Source organism: Nannobrachium achirus (genome assembly GCF_963921795.1).
Source record: "Nannobrachium achirus genome assembly, chromosome: 1".
NCBI lineage: Eukaryota > Metazoa > Chordata > Actinopteri > Myctophiformes > Myctophidae > Nannobrachium > Nannobrachium achirus.
Genome location: NC_137810.1, coordinates 14,313,342 through 14,329,551, shown reverse-complemented (window position 1 = coordinate 14,329,551; position 16,210 = coordinate 14,313,342). Strand labels below are relative to the sequence as shown.

General features: G+C 40.9%; 1 long non-coding RNA gene and 1 pseudogene across 2 annotated transcripts in view; both read left to right on the top strand.

Moving 5' to 3' along the window:
* LOC308291844 overlaps positions 1-16,210 on the top strand; it is a 174,381-nt gene that overhangs the window by 41,145 nt on the left and 117,026 nt on the right. The window lies entirely within an intron of this gene.
* LOC308298405 (nudC domain-containing protein 3-like) lies at positions 14,433-15,459 on the top strand (annotated as a pseudogene). Its single transcript has one exon. The product of its transcript is annotated as a nudC domain-containing protein 3-like (transcript).

The following is a 16,210-nucleotide window of genomic DNA, read 5'->3' as shown; positions in this document are numbered from 1 at the left end:
GTGACCCCAAGCTACAAGAATCAGTTGAGAAAAAAACTTTTACAGGCGAATCCACGTTCACCCCCACGGCTCCCAGACTATTTGACTCCCTTCCCCGAAAGCAGGGAAGGGCTGCACATAAGCACATGGCCCGTGCTTATTTGGCCACCAGCTAAATCTTTTCAGTGTTTGTAGTGGGGTTAGGCTAAACGTTGTCACCGAGCGTATTAATCACACCAAAATGTTCATTAGGATTGTCCATTTGTTCAATATTCATTTAACGCATCACAAAGACATTTCTATGCTATGCAGTGAATCTTCCTGGAGACATGCGCTGCTGTTTTGCAAAATGATGGAGTCATCATGCAACCTCCCCGTTGCCCCACCACATTTAGTAAAGATGGTCTGAAAAGGCTGACTACCTGTTCATTTGTGGAGCGATAGTTGTACGAATGTGTGAACATTAATGGATAGTGGGGGGATCCAGGAAACCTTCAACGTGCTGGCACAGGTATGGCATTTGAGCATCGGGTACATAAGGGGCAGTCGGTCCACTCCCCAGGCATATCAATAAAAAAATAGGGAATCCTCCGTTACGTGTTTGGCGTTACTTCCTTTGCGCCTAGAGCTCGAATGCCCAGATGAGCCACATGTCGAACCCAGACACAGTACAGTAAAGCCCCTAGCAATGACTCCCCCGAGTCTATATTGTGGGGAAGGGTGTGATGTATTGCTTACAAATGGAACTTTGTATTTTTATGAGACATAATATGCTATATAGTTATTGAACAGTTTGAATAGTAGAATGATTTTCTACAGGACAGTAATGTTTAAATCGGAACCAAAAAGGCCATTTCTAATATATTTTTTCCATATCAGGTCACAGTGTGTAACCCAGGTATTGTATTATTCAGCTTATGAATAATTATGTAAAACAAGGAAGGGGTCATTTTTAAGCACATGACCAGTTGTAACATCCATCGATGAGAATGTTTAAGGAGCAAGAAAGATATGAACAAGCACATATATTGACTCTGTGACACGATGGCAATGATTTATTCTTTGTTGCCACATTTACATTCTGTCAATTGGAGTATTAGTAGTAGTAGTTTATAAAAGAAAAAATCCATGATTTTGTTTTTTAAAACATTTTTTAAAAAATCGATTACATTTTTTAAAAAGATTAAATTGATTAGCTCAATTAACTGCGCTTAACCCTTAATCTGATTACACCAGCGTGTTTACCCCTCATGGCTGGAAGTCCCAATATGGGATGTTGCTCACATTGTGAACCCACGAGTCAGACCACTTGCTGAGGTTGCCTGCTGCTCAGTTTAGATCACAGAGAGGACTTTAGATCTCAGGGAGGTGTTCAAAGCTATGCAGGCTACAATCCAGGCAGTTTATTATACATAAGCTTCCCGTCACCTTCCTGCCACGTGCCAGTTCCTGTTCTGCACGTGAAGATCTGTGTTGCAGCCCTGTGTTGCAGCCCTGAGGAGCACAATGGCAGGGTTGGTCCGTGAGAAGTGTGGCAATAGAATACATTGTTTGGCTCTCAACTCCACAGCTGGAATACATAGAGGTACAAACAATAGTCCACGCTCACAGAGCTTTGCCTTTTTAATTATTTATTTCTGCACAGCAGAAGTCAAGAGTGGACGCGTTTTAGCATGAAGCATGTCAATAGCCTCTATGGCATAATGGCCTCCCGGTACAATGTAGTAAAATAATGTTTACTAGACCTTACCCGTTCGAAGATATGTGCTGCAAAATATGTGCAGAGTGTGGGTTATGGGGAAAGTACAGGTAACTGTAACTGCATGGTGCGTGCGTGAGAATATGTGGGAGCATCATAATGTAAGGAGCAGCCCATGGAGGAGTGTATATTTATGATGGATACAAATTATTTAACAGCAAAATTAGGTGAATAGATGTATATGCTTGCTCCACATAATTTGTCCATACCCGTTGGAAGATGAGACACACATCACCCGTTGCATGACCCATGCAGAGAGAGAGAGAGAGAGAGAGAGAGAGAGAGAGAGAGAGAGAGAGAGAGAGAGAGAGAGAGAGAGAGAGAGAGAGAGAGAGAGAGAGAGAGAGAGAGAGAGAGAGAGAGAGAGAGAGAGAGAGAGAGAGAGAGAGAGAGAGAGAGAGTCCTAACTGTGAGAGAGGTGTGTGTGTGTGGGCCCGGGGCTACAGATCCCATGGCCTGGAGGAACGGACCGTAACCCTGACAACAGGCTGTAGAGCTGTAGAGTGAAGAAACGCTAATAAATAGCTTGAATTTGGGAAAAATGAAATTCGGGCTCCGTCACCGTGTGTATAATGCTAATGGCCAATGCCATGTTAAATTTGAGATCAGTAGCTGAAGCGAGTGAATAGATAATGCATTGTGTGACTGACTGACTGACTGACTGACCTATCTCCCTAATTATTATATGGATTGCAAAATCTGAACACACACCTGGTATGAAATGTTTTGCGCATGGGTTGCCAGTCTGAAATCGATTTGCTTGATTTGCAAATGTCCTATGCAGTTTCATAGCCGAGCAAGAATATTAGATATTACGTTATTCCGCACATATTGCACAGCACCTGCTTGCTTGCTGTTAACTCCCTCTTACGATGCAGAAACTTGATATGAGAAAAATGTAAGTATTAAAAATACTGTCACATTCGGAGCTAGTATCTTAGAGTAAGTGACTCACTGTCACATTGAAGTGTTAAGTGTGGACATACTACCGGCCTGGCAGAGACCATGACTATTCTTATTGTGTCTGAAAGCCTAACATAACATTGTAAACATTTAAACACATTCAACCTGGTGTCCATATTTTGGGCATGTCATTATAGGTGAAAATTGTGAAATATTCTCAACTGTGAGTGTGTGTGTGTGTGTGTGTGTGCATGCAGCCTTTTTGGAGCTCTAAAGAATCATAAGTTGTTTTGGAGACAACTCTGCATATGTAAGTGTTATGAGGGTTACAATAGCCTATGTAAGTGTAAATACATTTACTTTAATGCTTCCACTCGATGACTGAAGTTATGGACTGGACTGGAGTGGACTACATAGTATAAAAGGAACAATGTGGTTCCATTTGTACTCTCTCAGAGTTAAATAGAGTCAGATTGTATCTTAGAGTTAAATACCTATTCATGAAGGGAATAGAAGATGAATAATACGTTAGAAAGGGTTCAGAAATCAACGTGCACTTTTTAAATACATCTCTATTGATGTATGCATTGGTGAAGTTCTGATCGAGCCAAAATTCAGAGTTTCCCCAGTTTAATAAGAAAATTAGTAGGATAGGCCTGTCATCCAGGTTAAACAATATGTTTAATATTATATTATTATTATAATAAAAATGTGATATATAAAATGTCTTACAGAGCTAGTAGTGATTACATGTGTGTGTTATTACAAATATGAAGTACTGTAGCTTTGAAGTCAACACAGATTAAACCCAAGACAAAACATTGGTAGAATGTTTTGGAATTCCAAAAGCAGGTACAGAAAAGATAAAATTCTCTAGATCTAAAAAAGTATCACTTTAAGCTGTTGTAAAATCCATCAGAGCTGTCTACAACCAAATCTTTGTATTGTCTGTTGCAAAGGTTGTTATTTTAAGGTGCTCTGATTGCAGCCACAATATAGATTTCCATCTTGTGTTTTATCTACTGTATAACGAACCCTCTACTTTGTGAGGTGGTGGAGGAATGGTTGGGTTAACTTTTTTCCCCCGGTGATTGACAACCTTTATGGGGAAGTTTTATCTTTTTCCTCATATTTTATTACAGACATTATGATGAGAAAATGATTGATTTCATAATTGTACTTCTCTCTTTTAGTTTCCGCAAAATGTTCAAATCCATGAGAAGCAAAGGTACACATCTCTATACCAGGGGTCTTCAATGGGGTCCCGGACCCCTAGGGGGTCCTCAGAGTTACTACAGGGGAACCTCCAAATCTTTGTGTGATAGAAACCTTTTTTTTTCTTTTTTATATTAACAATTTGAACCTTAGCGTCCTGAGAACTTTAGCAGAAAATATCAGATCTAGAAAATATCAGATCTACAAGCTCACAACACGCGTTGTGAGCTTGTGGATCGGCTATTTTCGGCAAGAGGTTTGGTGTAGAGGGGAAAAAGAGCAGACTAAGTACAGAGTGAAAGGTCAAGTTTATCAAGTATTGACGTTCAAGTGGTTAAATATCTGAAAACACAAATTTACATGAATCGAAAATACACTGATGATTTTGCTGTCAAACTATATGGAATCTACGAAAAGGTTGTGGGGGTCCCTGCTTCATCACTCTCAACTAAGGGGTCCTTGGCCTGAAAACGTTGACGACCCCTGCTCTATACTACAATTAGAGAAGGGAGCCTGTATGTGAGAAGAAGTTACCAGCGGTAGGTCTAACTCCTCCCACACCAAATATCCAATTACCTCCATATTTTCCAGAAATATCTCTCATCAACATTCATAACTTTCGGAGGGTCGAGAGATTACATCCCAGATGTCCTGCTGGATTTGGCATGGCTGTCAATGCCTCTATCGTTCATAAAATTGAGCTGAAAGTGATACAGACGATAGTCCACTTCTGTAGATGTCATTATATTTGTGGTGTGGACCATAGACATAGAAAGGTAGATGCCTCCTTCGGCTCTGGGGCGTCTGTAAAAAAGGATGCCCCCCCCCCCCCCCCCCCAAAAAAAAAAAAACAACAACAAAAAAACATGATGATCAGGTATTAGGGGTGTAACGATACATTATAGTAACGATACATTATAACAACGATACGATATGCATCACGATACATGGACGATATTGGTTCATTCATGGCGATACGATTCGATTCAATGATTTAAAATCGATATAGTAAGTTAACTATTTAGCAAAGACATTACATCTGTGTGAAACGTGTCAATAGCGCAGGGTTTTTAAGGTAAAATCTATTATTATGGATATAAATAAGTAAACACTGTGATTCTTTAGCAAATATGGACATTATATTACAAGTAACACATATGGACAAACCCGCACCTTGACATGAACACACATTTATCGAAAGACCAAGAGTAGCTATATGGAATGGAAAAGTAATTAGACCCCTCTTTTTCATTTTCCCTCTTAAAATTGATAAATACAACGCACAAATATTTAGTTTCCATACTATCAATTATTTGCATTGCAAAACGATTCGATACCGATTATTTGCATTGTTTTATTTAAAAAAAATTATCCCAGTATTTTTGTAACCCATTTTTTTCACCCGGTGTCTAATGTGATCCTTGGCGTTACACTCCCTCTGCCAATCTGGGGAGAGTAACAGACTGACCTCATGCTTCCTTGCATGAGGAGTCCAAGTTGCTTCTTTTCACCTGACAGTGGGGGAGTTTCCCCGGCTGGACGTAGCGCGTGGAAGGAGCTCGTTATTCCAACCAGTTCCTTTCCCCTCCATCAGGCGCCCCGGCTGGCCAGGGGGAGGCAGTATAGAGACCAGGATTACTGCGTGTTTTTTGCGAGGCTACCCAACTCCACACAGAAAGGCCCTTTCGTCCAACCCCACCTAATGAACCCACCAGTTCATTAAGTATGCCAGGTTGTCAGGTGGGATTTAACCCAGCTGAAGTTGGCCACACCCACAGTGCTGGGTGTATGGTAAAAGGGGAGGGGATGATTTTATGATGTCATTAAATCAGTGTTTTTTGATCAGGCCTTTTGACTCGGAGGCTTTTAGCTTGCAGGAAGAAACCAAAAATACACAGGGAAGACATATTTGCATATTATAACCACCTGGGGGTCTATTAGAGACAGGGGTAAGACAGGGGTAAACGGCTGAAGGACGCACTTTTCTAGTATATTACAAGCAACGGTATAGTAGCCTTGGTTTTTTGTGTTGGGTTTAATTAAATGGACATAATGACATACCAAAATTCTGCTGCAAATTGTCCTAATTTGCTCCGTCTAGTTTATTTCAGAATTCTGTTAGGTCACTGAATATGACATTCCCATTCATCTTATCTGATTCATAACAAATAAAAGAGAGATATTCAGTAACACGTGTAGATGTTTTAGAAAGTCTATAAAAGGATTTGTCCTCATAGCCAAACCAGACACAGGTGGTATCTCCCTGCTTCCCTGTTTCCTTAGTTTGACTGCATTGCAGGGTTCACGTGTGGGGGTCACAGCATTGTGAGAGAAAGGTATTTCCACCACTCATGAACCATATTCCTTGTCTGTCTACAGAAGAAAAAAAAATCTACCACATTTTGTGTTGTATGAAAAAAAAAGAAACCACATTCCCTAACACTGGCACGCCTGGGGTAGAAGAATACTGCTTTGCTTGAGGTAAGGAGAAGCAATGGCCATTTAATTAACCTCTCCTGCCTCAATCTGCTCGCAACAATTTTCCCTGTGACTCCCGTTAATAGTTTAATGACCTTGCTGTCAGTAAGACTGAGAAGGACTGAGTCAAGGTACAGTATGATTTAATTAAAAGAGTCCATATGTTTAAGACTGTACGTACAGTACAGAGACGCAGAAACGCAGAGGTTCCGCGGAGTAGACAGGAATGACCTCGCTATTGAGTTTCACAATGACAGCATCCACCCAAAAGTAAATAATTAGACAAAGGCAAAATAAAGCAGCCTTTGAATAGGGCTGTATGTTTGTGGCTGGCGTGTGTGGCTTTCATCAGCAGTGGCTTAGCAGTAGTGCAGTGTTTGTAATATCCACCATATGGTGCTAGTGTCCCTTTGATAAAATGTATTGCATCCATATGCAAAATAATTGTATATGTATAATACACTAAATACCTTGATGGCCAAGTGATTGTGTGTGATTCCCACAGGAGGACTAGCTTGGAGTTAGTGAAATGTACCTGTACAACTACTGTACGCTACACTCTTTACCTGCCACACCACTTTACCTGCCACACCACTTTAGCTCCGCCTCTCTTTAGTACAAGGTTCTTAATCTCATAAATAGAATAGAAACAAGTTAACCTCAGCCAAGATTCAGACAGAAAACACTAGATAACTAGAGACAGATTTGTCTCCAATGCTGATTACAAGACCATCGATTACCGATATTTTGAGCTATATTTTAGCAGACCATGCAAAATCCTCTAATACATTTTTTAAACTTAAATGATTTGAGAACATTTAACTAACTCAGAACAAACAAAGACATACTTTAACCACTCTATTCAAAGTTTTTTTTAATCTACAAGCTACAATCTACAAGCTCACAATGCCACATTCAACACCTTTTGGGCTTTAGATGTGCTAATTTTGAAAACCTTTGTAGAACTTTGCTTATTAAGACTTGTCTAATGTAGGCATGCCATGTAGAAACCGGTTAAAAGTTGGAACATGATGATCAGGTATCGACACATCGGCTACATAATTGCAGATGGTCAAAAAGTCAAATAATTGCTGATATATCGTCTGGACCGACAATGGCCGGGCTTTAGAAACCAATCCTTTGATAGTATGTCCATTTTCTTTGATCATCCTAAAATACAAGTAATTACATAAAATAAAATATACGTACATGACACTCAGTGCCATGTTTTTGTTTGACGCTGATTTCAGCTTCCTATTCTCGGGTTCCCACGGTCATGAAATTCCTGGAAATATTTTGAAATTAGAAAAATATTTTTCCAGTACTGGAAAAGTTTTGTAATTGATCAAGGGTCCTGGAAGGTCCTGGAAAAAATAGCTATGCATTGTCTTTGGTTATTGATTTTGTTAATACCTCTGAAATGACAAATTAAACATTGGCCAAATTGTCAAATATTAGAGGCAGAAATTGTGAAAATAGCAGATCTACATGCTCACAAGTTGCGAGGCGTTGTGAGCATGTAGATCGGCTATTTTCACAATAGAACCGTGTTATACAAAATTCCTTAACTTAGTGCTCGTCAGGGTGCCGGGGTCCCCAGTTAAAATATGATTATTCCTGAGGTCACGGCCTGAAAAGGTTGAGAACCACTGGCATACACTACCTGCCTTTAGGCATTGCGTATAAGAGTACGCGACCGACTTGTTATTGAGCGGAATTATTGTTATAATATAGTCTTGGAAATTGGGTTAAATATTCTGGAAAAGTTTTGGAAAAGTTTTGGAAATTCCTTGGTAAAAATGTGTGGGAACCCTGTATTCTCTTTCCTTTTACATTTTTTTTACAACATTTTCTAAAGGAAGGCAGTCGGTGCCTTGATCCTTCCTCCAGTCTCTTCTGGCATAGCTCTCTGCCATCTCAGAGAGTGATGGGGACCCGCTGTGCTCACCTGTGACAGCTCGGCAGACTGTCATGATCACCACTGGTCCACTGATGCAGGCCTGATGAGAGTGAAATTACTTCATAATGGTCGGGGTGTTCCTGGGTTTTATGGGACGATATGATAATCCTCTTTTCATACAATAGCGATAATGATCATTATTATGGTCGGGGAGCAGGGGCGAGGAAACTGCTTGGAATGGAGACTTTGCTGCATAATCCTCCTGCCTTGAAAGGTTAAATACGGATTTGAATATTATGATCCCGCCGCCATCTCTGAAAATGATAGCGCCGTATTTCAAGCAAATGTGCCCATTGTGCATTTTACCTTGTGGAGCAACATAAGTGGCACTCTTTTTACTAAGGAAGACAAAGGACATGCATGTAGTGTGATTCAAACAATTATGGTATGATAAAAAAATATATATCATGCTATATATAATATATTTCAAAAGATATGAGGTTGGCTAGGTCCACCCGCAGCAAATTATTATACGTTATGTAATACATGTATGCATTGTTAGCTTACATTTTTGAGAAGTGGGCTTATAACTGGAAGGTTTTCCTTCTTGCTAATTGAGCAAGATGTTTAACCCTGGAAGTGGTCAGTGAATCCTGTGGTGTGTCTCGCCAAGGTTTTATGTAGAGTAAATGTATGAAATAACTGGCACTGCAGAGTTGCAAAAGTAAACTAAAGAGGTACAATTCCTGGATTCTCTGCAGTGCAGAGAGTGCAGTGCAGAGAGATCAAGCTCTGGGTATTTTGAGTCGCTGTTAGGGTGAGCAATAACCTACAGCACTATTTGCTAGAGTGTTAGGCTGTTGCTAGTTCATACTAGGCTTGGGGTTGACAGAGTGTCCATGCAAATCAACATGGCGTCAACAGGCATGCATGGCATCCAGTTTATGAATGATTGGCATTCACCCAGTTCAATCAGTCTTGACAAAACTTAGCAAAAATGCTCACTTAAAACGTAAACAGTGCTGCGTTGAACACCATGTTGTGTTCTTTTCAAATAATTTTGGGAGCCTGATGAAATCAGTTTAAATACAGTTCAGTGCTACAAAATACACGTTTCAGTCACTGCCTTTGCTGTAAAATTGACTGAAAGGGTATCCAGCGTTTGACTAGCATTTCAAGATGAAGGCAAACAATTAAGGTGAAGGATAATTTTCACATTGAGTTAATACCTCTGAATACACCTACCAAATTAGAGAAAACCTAACCAAAGCCTGCTACACACCATTGTTTTGAGTAAACAAGTTGTTGAACCTGGCAGCCAAACGGTGCACACTCTTTTCATATTGTACCTGGTACACCTCAACAGGTGCCCTCAAGAACATAAGAAGGGGGAAAAAAAGGGGAACAAATAGTGATACTTTCTTAGGTATTAGTCTTAGGTATTAGTGTTACTATTATAATGACTAGTCCTTACCTGTTCAAAGATATGAGCTCCGAAATGATGTGCAGTGTGTGGGTTATGGGGTGTGCACTGTGCACACAGTATATGATGGATGGAAAGTCACTTTCTGGTGCTTGCATGATAATATGTAGGAGCATCAATGTAAGAAATACCCGTTTCGTTTAAAGGCTACAGAGATACTGTGTACCCCCCCCCCCCCCCCCCCCACCCGCCTACACACACACACACACACACACACACACACACACACACACACACACACACACACACACACACACGTGTAAACATGTTGCCCCATGCTAGATGCAGAATAGATATGCCTCATGCTAGATGCAGAATAGATAGTAGATACACCATAAAAATGCTAATATACAGCATATGATTTGTGAAAGTGACAAACGGGCTTCACAGTTATGTCAGGTGTGTTCATATGCTTATGGTGATGCGATTTCACATCAATTGCTCCAGCCATTGAGGAGAAACGCTGTGACAGACACTCAGACACTCAGACATTCCGAAAATTATATGTTAGATATGAAAAGATGTCTGTGTACTGTATATACTGTGTATCTAGTTGCAATGTCAAGTGCCTATTTGATGGTATCATGTGACGATAGATAGTTTCGTTAGGACAGTTTGAACATCATTTGGCTCGCTTTTGAGTTGGTGAGAAGCAATCATTGCTGGACATGCTATCTATGGAGAGTAGGGCATTAACGACTTGTGATCTTTGCAAGTCGACTCGACTCAGTAAAAAGTTGAGTTGAAGTCGACTTTATCGTTTGATGATGTCATCACATCACACACGACCCTCCAATTATTTTGGGTTTTGGGGGATCCCCAGATGATTAACTTAATGTGAAACATTGTTTTCTCACTCAACTGTAAACAAACCAACATAAAGTATAGAGGGTATGTTTTTTCTTTTTTTACATTACTGTTTTTTACATTTTCTAAAGTGCCAATTTAAGGACTTTTTCCTCTAAAATGACAAATTAAACATTGTTCAAATTGTCAAATATATAGAGGCAGAAATTGTAGCCGATCTACATGCATGTAGATCGGCTATTTTCACAATAGAAAGTTTTTTTTTTTCAACTTCGACTTTTGACTTTCTCTGGTGGGAGTCGACTTGTGTAATGAAGTCGACTGAGTTGACTTGTCGACTTTTTCGTTAATGCCCTAATGGAGAGCCCTTTACAGTAGATTGATATAAGCCTACTGTACATGTAAACAACATTACAGAGGTTACAATGCAAGTAAAATACATTCTAAACCATAGTGGAAGGCGTTGGAGAGAGGCTGGAGTAGGGGTAGTAGGGGTAATATGGTCCCTCTTAATGAGTAGTGTACCTGCCAGGTACCTGCCTGGCTGTGGCCTTCTGGACCAGTTGCTGACGGGACTGACTAATCCCAGTATACAGGGAGTTGCAGTAGTCCAACACTGAGGATATAAGGGGGTGGATGACTTTGTCAAGATCTTTGAAAGAGAGAAGTGGCTTGATTTTGGCAGTAGTATGGAGCTCTCACTACTGCATTTATTTGCTTGTCAAACGTAAAGGCAGAATCTAATATCACACCAAGGTTTTTGACATGGGGTTTGACAAGGGTGGACAGGTTGCCAAGACTGTTTGTTATCACTTTGATGGAATCAGGGGGGAAAACAGGACAACTTCAAACTTGCCTTTATAAGAATTGGGCAAAGTCTGCAAGTATTGTAGTCAAGTGATGGCTTATGAAATTATGTTTGAGTCAGTGAAATTCAACACATGTTTTCCCTATAGACACACCTCTGACTTTAGTAAAGAGTAAATGGAGCCACAGCAATGTCTTCGTCCTCTGTACTCGTATGGCCAGCTACTCATTGTCTGCATCCTGCACACAAAAGGAGTGAGGACAAAACATTATTTTGTTAGATTCGGTTTCTGTTCTTGAGCCTGTTCTCGTTTTAAAGTTAAAGTTTCAGGCTAATGAATGAACGGTTGGGGACGAATTGAACCAAAATACAATTTACGGTAACGTGAAATCTCACATGCTAATAATTTTTGGATTCAAATATAATTAACTAACTAAATATATGAACTCAAGCACAAATATGTTTTTAAAATATTTATTTTGAGTTGAGAAAGATGGAAAATCAGAGTCAAAACATTGAAGCGGTAAGATATAGGACCCTATTTTGCAGGCTCATTGTTATTCCTCGTTTACCACAATGTTCGGTGAACATGGCCGAATTGGCCGCACATATCACGTGATCCCCTTCCCCTATTCGCTCATATACAGTATAGTGACGAATGTGTCGACAAGCTTGAGTAAAGCACTTCTTTATTGAAAAATATGGACTGACACATTCCGGACAGCTTCCTGATGGATAGATTACTCATGTTTGGAGCAGTAAGGGCGGGGCTTAAACGGGCTGTCCAGCAGACCTGCCCCTCTAGTCATTATAACTCTTGTAGAGTGAAAATGTCTACAAAATAAAAGTCCTCTAAGAGCGTTATACTTTATGGCTATAAGGTTATCCGATCTTAGAAAAATCCATTCATCTCTGATTTCTATTCCCAGGTTGTTGTTTTTTTTTCCTAAGATGTTTTGGGGCTTTTCTGCCTTTATTTATAGGACAGTAGAATGACAGGAAACAGGGAGGGAGACGAGGAGTGACACGCAGCAAAGGTCGTCGGGATCGGGACACGACCTGCAACACGCTGTCAGGTATCAGAGCATATGTGGTGGATCCTGGGTAGGGCTGTCACAATTATTACATAATCGTCTAATCGTGATTATTTGACATTATCGCAATTATTTTGTCATAATCGCCATAATCGTGAATGTTGAAAAATTTCAGAGATAGTGGAAATAGCCGATCTACAAGCTCACAACGCGTCGCATCGCGACGCGTTGTGAGCTTGCAGATCGGCTATTTCCACTATCAAAGTTATTTTTTAAGTAGTAAGTTGTCAAATATGTCAGTAATTTCTTTGTATATTTAGGTTATGTGTCATATCTACCATGTACAACTTCAAAACCTAAAAGCCAAACAGAAATGTAATTATCAACGACAAAAACACAATTAAATCGTTAATCGCCAATTATTTGAGTGACAATTAATCGTCATGTAAAATGTCATATCGTGACGGCCCTAATCCTGGGTAACACTTCTTGCATCTGAACTCATGGGGTGACTGCGACCCTTTATATACTGTAACTACAGTATCATCACTCAGCCCAAATATGGACATTTCTGTATCTCTCAGTCCTTGTCCCTTTTACCCTTTTTTGCTCCTATATGGAGATCCCTGATGCCATCAGTATCTGGCCATATATGGGCATGCTCCCTTTTGTGCCCATATACGGCCCCTCGCACACACACATTTAACACATGCGATGCCAATTACGTCCAGGAACTCAGCCGCCATCATCAGGAAGCGTGTAATCTCCATAGGCTCCCATTCGGCTGTTCAGCCGTGCGCAGTGCTGTGTCTCTTGTGGAATGAACAGGTCTGAGAAGAGAAGAGGATTTTTTTTTTTTTTTTTTTTTTAGCCAGTGGTGGAAAAAGTTAAAGTATCAATACTGCAAAAACATTGTAAACATTGTTGTGGCATTGTCAAAATGTACTTGAGTAAAGCCCTTTGCACACAGGACAGTTGCGTTTTTTTCATTTGCTGCATGAATAAAACGCATTGGATTTGGTGTGCAATGCTGTGCGGAATTGGCACTGCAGATCCCAAAAGGAGTCATAAAAGGAGTGATGAGTTTTTTTACCGCATGCGATAAGACGCACAAATCGAACTGGGTTCGATCGAGAAAAAAATGCACAGCCGCAGCCACTCGTCGCACAGCTAATTCGGATCCGGTGTGCATGAGGTCGTAGAGAATCATTGTTTTCTTTAAAAAAAATGAAATTGTCAGTTTTATCCGCGCGGATAAACACGCCTGTGTGCAAAGGGCTTTAAAGTACAAAAGTATTGGCATCAAAATGTACTTAAAATACCAAAAAAGTACTCACTATGCAGAACGACCCATTTCAAGTTTTTAATGTACAACAATATTTAGAAAATAGGTCTACAAGCTCACAATGCTACGCATTTTGTCCTCGTCCCTTATATTACCATAGGCTATATGGAGATCTCAGTGTCTGTCAGTGCTTGTTCATTTATGCCCATATATGGACATCTCTGTATCTACTGTAACAGACCTTGTCCCTTTATGCCCATATATGGAGATCTCTTAACTGTAAGTCCTTGTCCCTTTTATGCCCATATATGGATATTCTTGATGTCATCAGTATATGCCCATATATGGGCTTTCTTATATGCCCATATATGGAGATCTCTTAACTGTAAGCCCTTGTCCCTTTTATGCCCATATATGGATATCCCTGATGTCTTCAGTATATGCCCATATATGGGCTTTCTAAGATGCCCATATATGGAGATCTCTGTATCTCCATATGTGGGTATAAAAGGATACTTCGGGTCTGACATCAGGTTTGTTTATATTGGTTTGCCAGGTCTGACATCACAAACTCCATGGGCCATCTGACCTAGAAATCTATATTTGGGCATAGATGACTCATCGTGACCTCATCATGATTTCAATCGCTATAAAAGGACTCTCAGTGACATACACTCTCCACAGATAAAGCAGTCAACCTGCCTACCAGTCAACCCTTTCTTTGATTACTTTTTACAACTAGATTAACTTTTCAATGGCATCCCCACTGGAGTTGACCGAAATGTACGACAACGCCTTGTTTGGCATCTTGCAGAATGTGGGAAACGTAGAAGAATTTCTACAGATCTACTTTGGGTTCCTTTATCGCCAGACAGACTTCTACCGCCTGTCGTCAAGTCCCAGCGACCGAGTGGGGTTCCGTGCTGGTGTGGCAGAGGAGATGGTCCTGAGAACGTTCAGGTTATTTGAGCGGATGGCGGAGCAGGACAGAGACAGGCGTCTGAGAGAGGAAAGCACCAGGGCTGCTCCCCCGGCAGCAGTAGAAGAGCTTGAGGTGGAGTGTGCCCAGCAGCGGACTGCCGTGGAACAGAATGCCATGGATGTCCAGACAGAGACCATCTCTACGTCAGGCGCCATGGCATATCCAGCCCGCGGGCCCCTGCTCCCCGACAGCAGCGGTCCTGACCGGCCGCCCCATGGAGAACAGACAACTGCAACCAAGACGGTGGGTCAGCAGCAATTTCAGTCCAATCCAGAAAGTTACAATGGTGCTGCGAGGGACAAGTACAGCTGGTCCCAAGACTACGCAGATGTGGACGTTCGTGTAAAAGTCCCTAACACGGTTGTCAGGGGCTCCCAGGTGGCGGTCAGCCTGCAGAGCAACAGTGTGCGTGTCTGTTTGAGGGATGGAGCACAAGAGAAGGTAATGATGGAGGGAGAGTTGACCAACAAAATTAACACCGAAGACTCAATGTGGAGCCTTGAACCGGGACGCTGCGTTCTTCTGTCTCTCAGTAAGTGCCAGAGAGATCTGGTGGAAAGCTGTACTGGAAGGAGAACCGGAAATTGATTTGAACAAGATTCAATGTGAGCGCCCCCTGGAGACGATTGTTGATGAAGAGGAGCGCGCTACTCTGGACAAACTTCGATTTGACAACCACCAGAAGATGCAGGGCAAGCCACAGAGCCACGAGATGAACGTGCATGAGATGCTGAAGAAGGGCTGGGATGCTGAAGGTTCACCCTACAAAGGGCAGCAGTTTGACCCCTCCATGTTTAACATCCAGGATACAAAGACAATGGTTTAGTTCAGTGGTTGTCAAAGGATGTGGCCCCCACAAGGGGAAGAATTAATTGAAAGGAAAGGAGAAAATGAAACAAACAAAACAAAACTATAAATACACGCACGCACGCACGCACGCACGCATGCACGCACACACACACACACACACACACACACACACACACACACACACACACACACACACACACACACACTGACACACACACATACGTACTGTATATTGTATATATAATAATATATAATCCATATATCCATATATGGCCATATCAGTTGATCTCTAGATGGATGAGATCAACTGATATGGCCATATATGGAGATCTGTCAGTCCTTGCACACTAATAATAATATAATAATAATTTAGAGAGAAAAGTTGCATCAAATGATGAGTAAAAACGCCAAGAACAGTAGTGTGTTGCCCTGCGGGGCAACCACACTAATGAAAATAAATGATAAAACCCCAGCAGTTACTTTGTTGGATCACATATATTTTGTCAATTACATACTATAACTTATGCAGTTCGCAGCCACATATTATGGTAGTAAACCAGGCTGCTAGCACTACAGTAATACACTTACATTTACATTTTTAGCTTTATTAAAGTGGGCGTGACACGGCCAAAACAGCTAATTATGGCTATCAAATTAGCCAATTTTTTAATGATGTCATGTACCCCCATGTTAAATTACCCAATCAAATTAATTTATTGTAGTTACTGTACTGAAAGTAGTACTTTCTGTACAGTAACTGAATTAAA